Genomic DNA, 12,751 nt, shown 5'->3' on the forward strand with positions numbered 1-12,751 from the left:
TATATATATATATATAATGGTTGTTTAAGCTTCGCCAGGTCAGTAAATCCTGAAACAAAGATGCTTTATGATGTGCTCATGTGTCTAAAATTCCAGTTGTGCCGTCGGCAAGGGGGCATGTCACAACCCAGTGATTTTGGTGCCTCGGCACGATGGAATTTTCCCGCCACATGAGAGCCTCTTGCACAGCAAAGGTTTTTGTTGCAACAGAAAAACCCCGGTGCAAGAGAGTTCCCGCCATTTGAATGCAAATGTGTCCCGCTATTGGCCAGTTCTAAATTGTTTCTTGGCTAGTAATTAGCTTGCTAGCCATTTCAAATTTCATGCGACTTCCGCCCAAGTCGGAGAACTTTGAGCACGCTGCCGAGTGCCTCTAAAGAGATCTGACTTGCGACTGAGCTGATCGATAGACTGATCACCTATCAATTCTTCTCCCCGTCGCCGAGCGCAATCCTCAACGTACCCTTTCCCCGCCGGCTTAATTTGTGGACGGATTAGCTAGCCTGAGCCTTGCCAGCTGGAGCAACTCACATAGTTGTTCAAGCGCCCGGACCACCTGCGTCGCGGCTACAAGCGGCATAAGTAAAGTTTTTGCAACCACTAAGCTTTGTCTGCCTCTCCATTCACCAGCCCGCCCAGCGAACGAGTAATTTCTAAATCACCTCGAGTCGGCTCCGGCCGTCTGAGACAAGAATCAGGAAAGAAGTTGACAGGGAGTGAAGAGAATTAGGAGTGTAGAAAGATTGGACTGAAAGGAGCCTCCTGAGCCATCAAGTCCAGTCCCATATGTATTTTCCGGCAAACATTTATCCCAGGAATCCCCCAAATCCCCAACACTATAGCCTTTACATACAGCTATAAGGCACACCTGAAACACCCTGCAGAATGTTATAGAGTAAAAATGGGAGGTGAGGGCACTGCCAATACTGGCAAGGAAATAATTAGCTCCTGTATGCTTACAGGATCCTTAAAGGAGGCTCCTTGTAGTGCCCCAAACTATAGAGGCAACCTCTTCCCACCGCCCATGCACACACACCCCACCCCCACCACCATCCTTGCCATTGTGATCTAGGGGAAAAATTATTTTCTGTCCCCAAATTGGACTATCTGGAGCCAAGGAGCAAGAAACCTTCAGGAACCTCAGTTTTCTGAGTGCCATTGGGAACATCAGCACACTTCATTTTTCATGCAAGGAAATGAAATACTGATGCACCTGCTAAACCAGGGGTGGGCAAAATACAACCTGCAGCGGGTCCCTCGGTCCCACCTGGCCCAGGCACTGTCTGGCCATGGTGTGTCCTGCTCCGCCTTGACATGCAGCAGGGCTGGGGCGGCTCTGCAGCTGGACTGCCTTTCTAGGCAGACAAGGTGGTGGCAGCTTCTTCCATCTTCCACTGCTGCTGGTCTCAGCCTCGTGGTGCCGGTGGGGACCCATGCCACAGCCCTGACCCGGGGTGCCCCACACCTGCTCTGGACTCACCTGCTCATGCTAAACAGCAGCAGTGCTGGCTGCATAGAAACTGCTGCTCACCGTGGGGGAAAAGTGGCCTTTCCCCCTCACCACTGCCCAGTGCTTCCTGCTCCAGCCACCCAGAGCCCATGCTGGGTGGCAGCGTGGAGGAGCCTCAGGCTCTGAGCAGTGTCCTGAGCAGCTGAAGGCTCTGAACAGCTGAAGCAGGGAGAGCTGGGCAGCAGCAAGGGGGAGAGGCTGCTTTTCCCCTGTGCAGCAGTTTCTGTCTGGCCAGCACTTCTGCTGCTGTTTAGCACGAGCAGGTGAGTGTGGAGCAGGTGTGGGGCATGCCAGGTCAGGACACCCCAGCACACACACACACTCACACACATCCATGCATACCCCACCCACACACCCCCAGCCACCCTCCCTTTCCACACACCTCACAGACCCCAGCATCCTTTCCTGCCCATGGCAGGGGGGCAGACTTGATGATCTGCTCAGGTCCCTTCTGACCCTACCTACTATGAAACTATAATACAGCAATATTCGCAGTACTGATTTCCTAAAGCTTTCATGTGTGCATGTAATTGCAAATCAAAGTGTTAACTGTAGATGTATTTTTATTCCTTTTTTTTCAGAGTTGTGTAATATAGACCTTGCATTTAATATAGTACCAAGAACTCTGACTTCACCCCCTTCACACTAGGGAACATTAAGACCCATGTAGCAGGGATACAGTATTTGAGGCCTAACTTCCAGCGGCACCATTCTTATGCTTCGTGCGTCTCTGCACCACATTTGACCATTTTGTTACACATGCTCGTGCTTGTTTATTGTTCTTTGCAGGGTCTTTCATTGTACGTGTGCCTTCAAGTAACGGGTGTTGCATAGTCCGAGGCTCTGTGCCTCAGTCACAGGTGGTTGAATCAATAGTATAGCCCCACTTCTTCATTAGTTCCTTGGAGTGTCTGACTCCAGTATGCAGGCAGTTGAGACATCGCCACCTTTGTCATGGTTCATCAGCCCCTGGTGGTAAGGACTTGGCTGCTAGACTACCCATTTTTCTGGTGTTGGGTATTTTTTTCAGCCTCTCATTCCAGATCTGAAGTCGTGTCTCCTTGGGTGTGGCACTGAGAGGTTGGGTGCTGGTGAGGAAGCTCCTGCATGATTTCCTGTGCTGTAGGATGGGCATACAGCAGGTGTTTCATATCTTCAGTTTGTCTTGATCATTCTGTCCTGCTGCCCACTGCTCTGATGTCAGGCAGAGCGATGCCAGCCAGCAGGTGCACACTGTGTAGGCTGGTAGGCTTCAGACTGTTCTGCTGACATCAGACAGCCATTTAGGTTATGCTGCTTCAGACTTGAACCCATGCCAGTGTTGAATGCTTCCCTGGAGGTGCAAAATGTATACAGCAAGCTATAGATTTGCTGCTGCTGCCATAGGCACATATTTCTCTTAGGAGCTGCTGGAGTTCTCTGTCCTTCTTAGATCCCAGTGTTTTCAGAAATGTAGGTCTACTTACTGATGTCAGATCACCATGACAATTAGTTGCCCTGTAAGGTTTTCTATCCCAGTAATATAATACAGTTTTTTGTACCAAGTTTAGTCTGTCACAAGGCATTTCTACACTTATTTGGATTTCCCTCTGATGTTACTGTGGGAGGGAGGGGGGCGAGGGGGATCAAACAGGCCAATAATCCAGAGTCTCCCACCTCTTTTCCCCACCGTACAACTGAAATAGCTAATCAGGACTGCAATAAAATCTCTCGAGTAATATGCATAAAATATGTGACCACTGTGGACTAGGCAGCCAAATACAAATGCTGTGGACTAGAAACACGAGTTTTAACTAAAAATAAGCAGAAATGTAAATGTGTCAACAGATATGATCTTAGTGTTTTTAAGGTTGTATTTTTTTTGGAGGGGTGGGGGGGTTGCGTGATTTAAAATTTGCCAGCAAATTCAGTAGCTTAAGCGATAATAATGCTAGAAGGCTTACGACAGACTGTCCTTGGTGTATTTAGAGGGAAAAGAAGCAACAAGTATGTGTTGACCTGAGGTCAGGATGGGAATTTCAGGTCATAGTTGTAGGCTAAGGAGCTTTGGAGGAAAGAGCAGAATCCATGAAATCATTGCATTGCTTAGCCACGCAGTGAAAGGTCACAAGAGAGAAGACATCTTCAGATTATATTTAGTAAGGATGAGGATCCTGTTTGTAGTGGCTGCTTTGCAACAAATAACGTTTTCCTCACCCTGTCCCTGAAAACCTTGCTCTAATCTACCCTGAAAATGATAAAGTGTATATTAGGAATTTTTTCTTTGTCCAACAAGCCAGGCAAAGTTATTTTGAAATCAAAAAGAAATGAAATCAAAAGGCTGCATATGCTTATCATGAAATGATTCTGGTCAATTCCATATTCCATGCTGACAGGACAGGACAGTAGAAAATAATAAATATTTGATACCTCCCAAGATTAAACTTCCTTCTGATATACTCCTGTAAATTGAAGTGACTGCTGTTGCTCTTAAAGTTGACTTTAAACATATATTTTGCTGGTGTTGACATCTACTGGATAAATTTGCTAGTGGCAGGGTGAAATACCATGTATTTTATTGAAGAGGATGGCAACATCTATTGCTTCTCAAGAAGTTTAATTTCTGCACAACTCTCAGACTTCTAAGATCATATACTCTTGACGTTTCCTTTTTTTTTTCCCCCTAAAATTGCCCTGTGAATAAAAATTGAATTAAAGATAATAAATTGCAAGAGGGGTTAGGCAATGAATTGATAAAGTAGCTGCTGTCTTTCTTCTCTGGGACTCACATTTTTGAGCTCTGCCTGAGGCACTAAGTGAAATTAGTTTATTAGTTTCACTTTGGTCACTGGTGAATGTCACTCCACATTGCAAAAATACCACTTTTAATTCTGCTTGATTTTGACTAACTGTCCAGTCAGGAGCGAGACCCATGACGTGAGCAAAGACAGATGTTGAATTACACTTTACCCTGGGAAGTCCACCTGACTAGGGGACAGATGCTTAGGTATAGCAAACATGTACACTTATCTATGTATTACACTTGGTCTGAGGGGAGATAATGCTCTATTCCGATATGGCAACTGGCAGAAGCAAATCGAAAACGAGTTGGAAATAATTTATATAACTTGTTTGTCACTGTGTAAATTTAAGCCATTCATCTGAGTTATTTGAGCTCCCAGGTTATGAAAGTGCACTTGGTGGTTTTTTTCCCCTTAATTTTTATGCCCATGCTTGGTGCTGAGTGCAATTTTTCAAATATCATTTAATTTTCATTGGTGCTTTTAGTGAGCTACCAGTAACAACAGCACTAATCTTAAGCAAAATTAGTCTCATAGGAAAACTATCAGAAGGATTTGTGGCTTTTCCTTTTCTTTCCTTCTTTGTCATTTATTTTATTTCATGAAATCAAGGGAAGGGATGGAGTAAACAAATCCTATGAGGCAGAGTCCTTTGGCAAACACATGGAATGAGAACTGAACATGGACTTTCAGTATATAGGTGCATATATGTGAGTGTGTTTACAAGATTGAACAAAGACGCCTGATCATTTTTGGTTTAGCCTAAAATGAGTTTGGCATTCAAAACAAATATTTTAGCCAGTGGTTTCAAATATAGGGGCTTCAAGTTAGATCCAAAACCCCTACTGAGCAATCTAAATAGAAGAGGCTTGACTCTCAAGGGTGTTAAGCTTCCATGGTAGCTTCAGAGAGCTTTAAGAGTGCTCAGCATAAAAAAAGACTCATTTTACTGAGGTGCCTAAATATAGATTTTTAGATCCTAAGTTTAAGCATTTAGATCAGGAGTCAGCAACCTGCAGTTTATGGGCTGATTCTGGCCCATGGGTGTGGGGCTTGAATGGTAGGGAGATGCAGCAGCTGGGTGCTAACACCCACCTCCCTCTGACCAAAGTTGGATGGTTCCAGCCTACAGCCATATATAATATATATATATATATATATATATATATATATAATGCATGTATATGTGTGTGTGTGTGTAATCATGAAGACTGTATTCCCACTTTAAATAGGACATCAGTAGCCAGTGGCAGTTTAAAATTAGAGAAGAAATTAAGGACCATGGAAAAATAATTGAGCCAGCTGTGAAGTAGTTAATTTTACTATGGGGCTGTGGTATTAATTCATTAGAATAGTGGGCACAGCCCCAGTCATTCTTCAGGCATTGCCTTTCAGAATAAAACAAAAATAACAAGATGTAAGTGATACTTCTTTTATTGGACTAACTAAAAATAAAATGGATCTCTTTTATATATAGTTAGTCTAATAAAAAAGTAATGATCTGTGGCTGTGTGCATACAGATAACATGGGCTCCAGCCAACAGCATAATGACATGCACCAGGAATGGAGCTTATGACTTTGGAGTTGAAAAATATAAGGCTCCATCATGCGAGTTAGAAGAACAATGCCATCACTTCCCCACAAACATCTGCGGTTAAAGATGAGAAAAAGTGACTAGAAAAAGTGTGGATCCTGTCATCAGAGGAGAAAATGACCAAATGACTGTGGAGGTAGCCTGGGTCCTTAGAGCCCATGGAGAGAAAGGATAGTCCACTGTTTAGGGCAGTAGGAGTTGGGAGACCTTGGGTAAATTAAACACTGTGTTGCACACATTTTTTTGATGCTAGGTAACATTCATGGTAGATGCTCTCAGTCCCTTGCCTATGCAACGTGGACAATAGCACTTTCCTACTGTGCAATGGCAATAAGATGAGAAGTGCATTAAACACTGTAAGGTCCTGAAGTACTATGATGACGTGAGCTCTGTAGGCAGAGTAGATTGCCTACAGATTAGAGTTTCTTCATGACTGTTGACACATTTTGTGAACTGCAAGCTCTTATTATTTAGAAAATGTCTTATTTTGTATCTAGGCACTCATTCTGTAAACTGATATACTGGTTCTAATTAACCTGGCTTGTCAGAAAACTGCATGTGGTCAGAAAGTACCAGCACCAGCCTCCAAAGTAAAAAATTATAGTCCTATCTGGTGCTACTCAGACCAAGAAAGTGTTAACTTTCACACCTAAGTAAAAGTGTTTGAATGTGAGCATGATATACGGGTGTTTTTTTCTTACCCTTTTCTCTTAAAAGAGAAAATTAAATGTGTAATAAATAAATCACCCTGTTAAATACAAATATGGTTTATGCAGCACCATTAACTTGACCATATGACCCATGATGGCTTTCTAGTGCATGCACTACATTTAACCATATAAACTAAAGCATATGAAGAAAATAAGAACAGGGAGCATCTCATATATAGACTATGTTGAATCATTATTTTAGGAACGACTTTTGCCAACCTGAAAAGTTTGAAAAACAAACAAAAAAACCCCCCAAAAGCTTGGGTCAGGCCCCAAACTCCTGGAATAGGGCCCAAAATTCATTAGGTCAAAAAAAAAAGTGGGGTCTGGGGGAGAGGAAAGAAAAAAAGAAATACCCAGCACAGCACATATCATTGCATGTGTGCTCCCAGAATAGCTAATTTTGGGTCAGCTACAAAAATTCATTAGGGGCCTGAGTTCCCAATGATATTCAAGAAGAATTAGGAGTCGGTATGCTTTTTGGAGTGTGACTTTTTGTGTCACTACCTCTACATCAGAAGCACACAACAGTTCTGCCTTCTCCCGTAGCTCCACACGTGTCCTTTCTCCACCCAACACCCCTGTGCCATGTCTTGCAGTTCTGGAGGTTCTTCATCTTCAAATCAAAAAGTTTCTCCTCTCCTCAGTCCCAGACCTAGGAAGAAAGAGAAGTCAGCCTGAGCTTCTGAGCTCTTTCCGCTTTCTCATCCCTCTTCCTCTACCCCTGGTTAATATGGTGTCAGCTTTTCTCTTTTGATGTTCAACATAGCCTCTTGGCTGATGAGGGATGGAGAAGAGAGGGCTCTCTCTGTTCCCTGCAGGATTTCTGATCGACTGCTCTTCCCCAGTGGGAGAAGTAAGGTGCACAGTCTCTAGGATTCCCTCTCCTTCCCACCCACCCACTTGGTCCTCTGTTGAGTCTGGTTTTGCTAGAGTTGGCAACACAGGTGTAATCTTCTACATGGCCTGACTTTTATGAACCAGGGAATCTTGGGTCTCAGTTGAGGCTTTCAGACACTAGCAACACCAGAAATTATTTCCAGGCAGTAGTGAGCTTCCCCAAAGGGATTCTGTCCCAAGGGCCACGGCCTTCCCAACATCCGTGCTGGCACCGGTGCTCTGTTGCCCTTTGACAGGGGCTAAATATGGAGAAGTCAGAGGGAACAGGGGTATGGAAATACAGCTTCCCTTGCTCTTCCTGGCTTGTGTAGCAGCCCCTCCCCTACAACTCCTCTTCCTCAGCTGGTGCAATGAAAGTCTTCTCCTGTTTCAAACTACTTTTGCCACTGCTGCCAAGTGTTGCATATAGCAGGGCTGCAACACAGTATTTCACCCAGCTGGTCGGCAGACACAGGCTCCAGCTCTTTGCACAGATGCCAGGGGTTGCCGTGCCACCTGGCTTCAGGCAGCCAAGTAGCCTTCTCATTCTCCTTTCCTTAAACTAACACCAGACAACTGTTGAACCCTGTGGGGAAGGAGGCAGCAGCAGCTGGTGGGGAAGACAGGCTTGTGGGCATACTGGAAATGCAGGGCTGAATATGAGAAGGGAGGGAATAGCCTGGAAAGGAGAGTTTGGAGGATAGAGGCTGCAAAGCGGGATGGGGTAGGGGGAATATTTGTCATATTTATAGATAAAGTAATTATATTTTAATAAAATGTCACATGCGACACTGCACGGCATTCAGCTCTGCTCCTGAATAGAGCGCAGTGCCCGCTTGCCTTCCCCCTGACCTCACAAGCCGGATCAGTTGTGACTGCCCCCACCCTGCCACTCCATTTGTCTCCTAGGGAGACCAGCGATTAGAGCAGCAATGCTGTGAACGCTGCCAGTTGACAGGCAGCCAGCCCCTGAGCCCGAGCGTCTGGGTCCTGTCCGCCAGTCCCGCCTTGAGAGTCTCTGCACAAGGCCTGCCACAAACTAGCCTTTCATGCAACGTTTTTGCATTTGCTTTTCTCTTGTTTGCTTTTCATGCTAATTAGCTTATTCACTTAGGAAACGCTAATGTTTTGTGCAGTATTTTTGTGAGCTAAAGTGCAGTATAAGTGGTGTTAGTTATTCTTCCTCTCCTCCCCCTCCCCCCATTTTTGGTAAGTGCTGTCTCTACAGGGTGCTGGTGATCCATCTGTGAAAGTTATTCTAGCATTGTACAAAGTTCTGGTGGATTTTGGTTTGGAGCACTGTGTGCAATTCCAATCACGTCGCCGAGGAGGGACACCGCAGAGTCCAAGAGGCTGCAACTAAGGGTGGCTAGAAGTGACTCTGGGAGTATGGGGGCAGTTGGACTTTGAGCTGGAAGGCGAGAAAAAGTTTGCCACCAACCAGAAAGGAGATGCAAGGGAGGGAAGAAGAAAAATGAGACTTGTGATAATTCTTTAAGGTAACCTGAAGGGAAAGGGGGATGGGAGTGGCGACAGCAACCTGTCTTGAGGTAAGCATCTCAGAGTGGTACATGTGATATTTTTTTGGTAACTCCATGTAGACGTTTGATATTCGTGGATCCTGTCAGGCCAGGCCTCTTCGGTCTGCTGTCTGGTACCATGTAAACCAGTACAGCTTGTTCCATGGTCAGGTTGTCAGCAACTAAACTGCACCCCCTACCACCACCACCTGGGCCAGCCCGGGTGAGGAGGGTGTGTGGACACCCAGCAGGACTGAAAACAAGACCTGTCAAAGGGCGGATGAGCTCACTGCAAGCCAACAGCCATCCAGACCTGGAGAGGAGATGAGCACCACAAGGTCACTCTGCCTGAAGAATTGCAAATGATGCAAAGCAACTCAGCTAAGCTAGGAGGGTTGTTACAGCATCTAAGGCAGAGTTTGGCACTGGTTTTGGGCAGAGCGCCAAAAACATGTGCAACCTTGACTTGTAAGGTGTTGGCATACCAAGGCCAGACAGTCGGGAACTGCAAGGGGCCTGATCTTTGGTGTGGCAGCACAGCCCCAGCCCCTTCCCTGCTGTCTGCCCCAAGCAGTGTGACAAGTAAAATGCCTTCACTTGCCATGCACTGGCACCCGTGCCAGGGGTTGCCGACCGGTGATCTAAGGTAACATAACTGTCGCTGTAGCTTCAAGACTGACTTGATGGTCGTGGAGCAAAACCCTTAGGAACATTATAAGTTTGGAGTGATGCCACTTCTAGGCCTTTCCAGAAGGAAAAATAGAGGAGTGACATCAAACACCACAACATCCTATTTGTGTCTTGCAACCCTGTACAAAGAGAACTTTGCCTAGGGAGTGAACGGGAAGTGTGTAGATGACTCCAGATCCCCATCCTTGTGCTCAAGATAAATTTACCTAACACTTTTAAATGGTGGACTTGGGAATAAAGATTTATAACTTGGCCAAACAGAAAGAACCAGGGGCTGAACAGTGATGTTGGCTTTGTGGCACATTGTATTTTACCCAACTCCTGAATTCGTTCCACATAAGTGGAAACGTGAGAATGACCCTCCTACCTTTTGATGGGCCTTCATCACCCAGTAATCAGCTTCTTTTCTTCTGCTAATTGTATGTCTGCTATCTCTGGCTCCTGACAAATGTGGGGAAAAAAACACACACTTTATCAAAAGATGCAACACATTAGTTGGACCCATCTCCACAGCATCTGTATAGATTGTATGCTTCAGCAGGGCTTTTGGGGGCTTTTATCTAATAGCTGATTCAATCAGCTATTAGATAAAAGCCCCCAAAAAGCCCCACTGAAGTGCCTGCTCTATACAGACGTTGGGCGAGCCAGGTCCAACTAACATGATGGCTCTTTTGGGCACATGCTGGGCTCAGTGTGGGGGTGCACAGAGTTTAAAGTAAAGTGCTGTTGGGATTGGGGGTTTATATCTGTAAACAGCCCCTGAAAATCTTTCTCAGCCCCTCTCTGCTGTTTTTTCACTATGCTGTGTCTGGCTTCCTGCGATCAGAAATTTGCTGAAGAATGTCTTGCATTTGAAAGCTCATCTAGTTTTATCCCAACTACACGGTTGGTCTAATAAAAGATATCACCAGGTGTGCACCGATAAGAGAGATTTTGGAGCCGGTACCAATGGCCGATTTTTAAGGAGCCATATCAGCCAATACTGATCCAATTCTGATACACAGCTGGGCAGTTTGGAGACCAGCATTGGGCTGGGAAGTCTGTTGTGGGGGAAGGAGCATGGGGAGGGCCAGATTAAGGCCTCTGCAGTGAGGGAGGGAGTGGGGCTGGGGCAGGCTCTGCTCAGCTGGGGTGGAGTGGGGCATGGGATGGAGCCATGAGTGGCTTGTCCGGGAGCTATGGGGGCTGGGGGGTGGCAATTTCCACTACTGCACACCATGGGAGGCGTGTGCCTCCAGATCTGCATGCGGGGCAGAGTGGGCTACTGCTGTGGGCTGGGGCAGCGCCGGGCTCTTCCCAGCAGGGGACAGGCAGCAGCGGTACCGAGAGGAGGCCCTCCTGTAACCCTGCTCCCAGCACCATCACCACCGCTTGCCCTGAGCACAGTCCAGCCTAGCCCCCGCTGCGTTGGGAAGGGCCCGGTGCCAGCCTGCCGTGGCAGCCCACCCTGGCCTGCACAGATCTGGGGACACGCCCTCCCTGCCATCCCAGGGTGCATGGCACGGCAGGAGTTGCCCCCATCCTGCACCCCTGGACAAGTGACTCGCAGCTCTGTCCCACATCCCTGCCCCAACCCCACTCCCTCCCTCACCGATGGGGCCTCGATCTGCCCCCCCCATCCCTTCCCCCACACCAGACTTATCAACCAGATGCTGGTCTCCAAGCCACCAGGCTGTGCTCCATGCCATGCGCATGCTGCAACTGTGCACATGCACAGGGCATTAATCAGCCACATGAGGCAAAAAAAGTCGATTGACATACTCTCAATTTTTCCTGTATCAATGCCGGTTCAATATGGGACCGATGTATCTGTGCACCTCTGGATATCACCCTAAGAAATCCTTGACTCTAGATTCTCACAGATTTGATTAACTCGGCACGCTGATGCACTAGCTAGAACGTAAAAGGATACAACCTCTCTCGGACTGCAGAGGTATTAACATCTGAAAACAAATGACAAAATCATAGAATGATTAGATTTTAAATTTCCCTTTTGGAGTATAATAGAGAGAGAGAGAGAGAGACATTGAATGCTTTTTTTAAAAAATGCCTTACAAAACCATACCAGCTTAATCTTAAAACCAAGCTGGACTTCTAGGTTAGGTTAGGTAGAAGTCTACATCAAGCTGGACTTCTCCGGTTGTTTTGGTCCCATTGAACATTTTTGTATCCTTATCTATTTCCTAATCTAAAGAGAAAATAAAAAATCTCCATACTCCTTTGAAGTATTTGAGAAAACTGGGGGATTTCAGAATACTTGGCATTCAAGTGTGTGCTTTCCTAAACCACTTAGAGTAGGATGTGAAAAAACTGAACTCATAATTTTTAACTCTGAGAAAACACTATTGAATCAGTGCTCTGGTTATTTAAGAAAAATACATTCCAAAACTGCTCCTGCCAGCATATATTTGGAAAAATTAAACCCTAGATAATCTCTTAGATCTTCTGCTCTGTTATCACATGTAGGGTTTTTGTTTTCTTGTCTTTTGTTTTTTACCATGTGATTGTAGCAAAGCAGCTCAAGCCTGCTTGCCTTGTCTTGGATTTTACAGAAGCTTTACAACTGTTTACTCTATTTACAGGCCTAAATCAGCGGTTTACAAATGGAGACCTTGCTTGATAATGAAGTTATTTCCTTGCCCCTCAAATATTTCTAGTTCTTATCTTTCTGCGCAGCTGTTTGTAAGTTCAGCTTTACAGAATCTCTTGATTGGATTTCTGCCGACTTAGTTTAACAAAGAGGTCTTTCACTGAAGTTATCCAAATAAAAAAAAGTTAAGTGAAAATTGTGAAAATATATTAGTTAGATCCATGTAGGCCTATAACAATAATTCTGTATGTGCCCCAAGAAATTCCTTTTTAGGGCATCATGTTGAGGCAAAAGAAAACATTTTGTTTGTTTGTCCCATTTGTACAGTGAAAATCAGCTCTCATAAAGCTTGGGAGGTCACCCAAACAACATGGGGAAAAGGTGCATCAATTTTAACCTGATGTAACAGATTTACAGCCTTCCTGTTAGAAATGTGTAGCTGGAAAAGCCTAATTCATCTCAGTAGGGTTCACAGGA

The 12,751-nt window shown here is 45.4% G+C and overlaps 1 protein-coding gene across 4 annotated transcripts in view; it reads left to right on the forward strand.

Moving 5' to 3' along the window:
- The window catches only part of KLHL29 (kelch like family member 29), a 568,419-nt gene that overhangs the window by 194,151 nt on the left and 361,517 nt on the right, over window positions 1-12,751 (forward strand). The window lies entirely within an intron of this gene.

This window comes from Alligator sinensis, unplaced genomic scaffold (genome assembly GCF_000455745.1).
Source record: "Alligator sinensis unplaced genomic scaffold, ASM45574v1 scaffold780_1, whole genome shotgun sequence".
In the NCBI taxonomy this organism is placed as follows: Eukaryota; Metazoa; Chordata; order Crocodylia; family Alligatoridae; genus Alligator; species Alligator sinensis.